Source organism: Brassica napus, chromosome C9 (genome assembly GCF_020379485.1).
Source record: "Brassica napus cultivar Da-Ae chromosome C9, Da-Ae, whole genome shotgun sequence".
Classification (NCBI taxonomy): Eukaryota; Viridiplantae; Streptophyta; class Magnoliopsida; order Brassicales; family Brassicaceae; genus Brassica; species Brassica napus.
Genome location: NC_063452.1, coordinates 20,755,983 through 20,760,463, shown reverse-complemented (window position 1 = coordinate 20,760,463; position 4,481 = coordinate 20,755,983).

Below are 4,481 nucleotides of genomic sequence, written 5' to 3'. Positions count from 1 at the left end.
CTTCACTAGCAAGTTCACTGATCTTTGAAATGAATCCGTCAATTGGTTCATCATCCGTCATGCGAAGGTTTTCAAACTTTGAGGCTAAGTGATCGATCCTTGTTCTCCGCACGCTAGTATTCCCTTCAAAGTGATTGGTCAAAATATCTCATGCCTCTTTACCAGATTCACAGCCTTGGATGATTTTGAACTGGTCCAGATCCACCGAAGAAAAGATTGCAGTGAGGGCTTTAGAGTTGAACTTCGATGCTGCCTTCTCTTGATCAGTCCACCTATCCTTTGGCTTTGGGGCCAAGGTTTTGTCATCGGTCATCATTGTAGGGACAGACCAACCTTCCTCTACTGCGGTCCATGCATCCTCATCAATTCCTCTGATCAACTGTCGCATCCTTGCCTTCCAATGACCGAAGTTGCAACTGTCCTGCATGATAGATTTATGAATCCCGTATAGTTCCTTCATGGTGTCCATGAAATCCGCAAGATCTCAACCTGTTAGTAGTATATGATACCACAGAGGTTTCCTGCTCTGATACCAAATGAAAGTTCAGAGACTACCAGTTACAGGAACAAAAACGCAGGATACCAAGAACGCTTTCTTGTATATTAGAAATCTGTTAAACAATCTTCCTAGATCTGTTTAATCCGAATTACTCTCAGTCACACACGACTAGAGACGGACCAATTTCTAATCTCACAAAACAGAAATACGAGCTGCACACAAGGTCACTCGTATTTCTTCAGCTCTCAAGAACAAACCTCTTGCTCTAGCTTTTTCAATCTTAAACGGCTAACCTAGATCTACCCAAAGTAATCAGGTTAAATATCCTTAACATAATATTCTATCTTTCCTAATATTGTGATAAGCCCAAATCTTCCAGATCTCATTTGCTTCACGCCAAAATAATATCCTGGAACCAATGAGACACTGACATGTCATCGTCTCATAACTGATTTGTAACCGCGAGTTACACATCCATCAACTCGTGTAACACCTCCTCTTTTTCACGATCCGACAGGCTCCTTTTCCTGAGCTTACATTTGTTGCAAGTGGTCACCATGCAACAGTGCTCTATTCCCCCAGCGGTCAGCGCGCACACACCGACTCTGATAGTTACTCCGTCTGAAATCCATAAGAACTAAAAGTGGTGGTTATTATTACGAAGGCCTTTCTTACCTCTCATCACAAGCACCTTTCATTATTCTTGATCTTATCAATCTCTGATCGATCGAGATCAACCTCCGGGAAGAAACAGCTTTGGTTGTGGTGCGATGATCGGTGAGCTTTACTACAAAATTACTAAATCAAGCAAGATCCATGGCTTCCGTGAAGGAACCTGCCCGAGTGTTGGAGTTGGAGTTCGTTTTAGTGAAGGAGGGTTTGGTGCAATGATGGGGAAACACAGTTTAGCTGCAGATACGTTTTGGACGCGACTTTTGTAGACGCAAACGGAAGAATCTACAAGCGGTAAGAGAGAAATGGGAGAACATTTGTTCTGAGGGAGTAGAGGAGGGGAACAGCCAGCTTTGGTGCTGTACTTTGATGAAAAGTGAAGTTAGTTAGTGTTCCAGAGAAATTTACTTGCTTCACAAGGTATCTACAGGTAACACAAAACATGATGAGAATCGTTCATAGAAACACTGATCCGACCAATTTGTTTCAGAATTGAGCAGATTGGTCCTCCTTTTACTGTGTAAGATTGATTCTTAGCTAAAAACCAATCTCTTTTTTATTATTTGAAGAGCATTATTAACAATTAACCTTATCCCCATGTGTGATTAACCAAAATGCCATTACTTATGTGTCATCATGAGAATCATTCTCACAACCTTTATTAAATAATCCTTCCTTGCCTAGACTAATTACATGTAATGCCACTATTTATTATTTGGATCCTTTCATACAATATACAATATTATTCTTTATTGCATTACTAAAAACCAATTGATAGTTGTAAATAATATATGAATTGTGATTACATTACTACAATTATGGTGTACACTGACGGTTATTAACAATACACTTAGACAACTACGAAAGGTTGTCTTTCCCAAATATGGTGTGGCATAATATTAGTGTATTTTTCGATGTGTATACTTCATTATTTTACAAATTCGTAGTATAATATTAGTGGATTCTTCGATATATATGTTGTATTATTTTATAGAAGTTAGCATACATTAAGTGTATTTGTCTTAGCTATTATATCATGGCTATATAAAAAATTTCGATAGCTAAGACAAAAATCCATATTTTTATAATATATTGTTAATAATCATGTTCTTGAGTGATTGTAAAATACATTCAAGAACGAATTTCATATTAAATTGTTTGCAATCCCTTAACTTTTGCAACAAGACATTTTCATTACAAAATTAACATAAATGCTGACAGACATCAATTTGGAAATTTATATAATTCTTTCCGATTAAGTTTAAAGTCAAATATCATGTTCTTTACGATTCATAAATGATACATGACATTTTTTAGGGACACAATTCATAATTATGTTCTACTATAAACATTGGTACGTGCCATTAATTTTGAGTAATTTGTTTTGTATTTGATGGGATACGTGACATTTATTTTGGGATTGAGCAATAGAAACTCGATTATATTGTAAAATCAAAATATCGTACGCAATCTCGAGTGATTGTAAAATACATTCAAAAAGGAATGACATATTAAATTTCTTTCAATCCTTTAACTTTTGCAACCAGATTTTTTTTATTACGAAATTAACATAAATGGTGTAGACATTAAATATGGAAATTTATATAATTCTTTCCGGTTAAGGTTAAAGTCAAATATCATTTTTAATATGGATTTATTTTATTTTGGCTCCTTTCAAAAATCCATATTTTTATAATATATTGTTAATAATCATGTTCTTGAGTGATTGTAAAATACATTCAAACATGAATTCCATAATAAATTGTTTGCAATCCCTTAATTTTTGCAGCAAGACTTTTTTATTACAAAATTAACTTAAATGCTGACATACATTAATTTGGAATTTTATATAATTCTTTCCAGTTAAGTTTAAAGTCAAATATCATGTTCTTTACAATTCATAAATGATACATGACATTTTTAGGGACACGATTCATAATTATGTTCTACTATAAACATTGGTACGTGACATTAATTTTGATTAATTTTTTTCGTATTTTATGGGATACGTGACATTTATTTTGGGATTGAGCAATAGAAACTCGATTATATTGTAAAATCAAAATGTCGTATATAAAAAATTTAAACGCAATCTCGAGTGATTGTAAAATACATTCAAAAAGGAATGACATATTAAATTTCTTTCAATCCTTTAACTTTTGCAACAAGATTTTTTTATTACGAAATCAACATAAATGGTGATAGACATTAAATATGGAAATTTATATAATTCTTTCCGGTTAAGGTTAAAGTCAAATATCATTTTTAATATGGGCTTCTTTTATTTTAGCTCCTTGCATATAATACTTTCTATAATTGTATGGAAATGTACGAACAATTAGAGATTTGCAACATTCCTTTGTGGCAATGGGATATTCATTTTTTTTTCAAATCTCCTGGGTCAGAACTTTATTAGTTGTGTATATATATCATACTATCCTAATATCTACAGTATTACAACCTAAACGTTTCAGAACTAGCAAAGAAAATGAGTGGCATGAATTTCATCTCTGACTTGAGCCAAAGAAGTCTTTGTGGAAGATGGGTGAAAGTCATAAAACTTTGGAAGCAGTATTCGGCTGCTGGTGGAGGAACCAGTGAAATGGTTTTCTTATGCTATATATTCTTTAAATCTTAAAAAAAATCAAATGTTAATTCTGCTAATCTATATAGGGGTGTTCAATTTTGATGTCGGTTCGGTTTCTTCGGTTTTTTCGGTTTTTCGGTATTTCAGTTTATAAAAAATAGCTACCATATTAAAGACCATATCTATTTTGGTTTGGTCCGGTTTATATACAACCAGTTTCCGAATTATTTGGTTTTATACCAAAATACCATAAATATAATCTTTTATAACATTTTGTCTTTAATAACATTTTGTTTCAAAAAAAATGATCTTTTATAATTTTGTAAATTTTACTTTATATAATTAAATATTGGCTTTAATAAAACACGAAGATACTTTCGTTTTTAAATAGACTATTTTATTTTACAATTTAAAATAATTAGTAAACATATTAAGTTGATAACAATAATATTTTCTATAGAATAGAAAAATTAGCAATCCATAATATTATTAACTAAATATTAGTGTACATATATGTCAGCGTAAAAAAAAATTATGTTTTTTTTAATTTGATAAAGATGAAATATATCTTTTGACTTAAAACAAAATATTAAATTAGTAAAATAAAAATTTTAAGTATGAAGACCATATCAATAAATAAATTATGTATATGTTACTAATTATATTATAGAATTTACATATAACTATACAACATATTTTCATTTTATTCGCTTCGATCAGTAT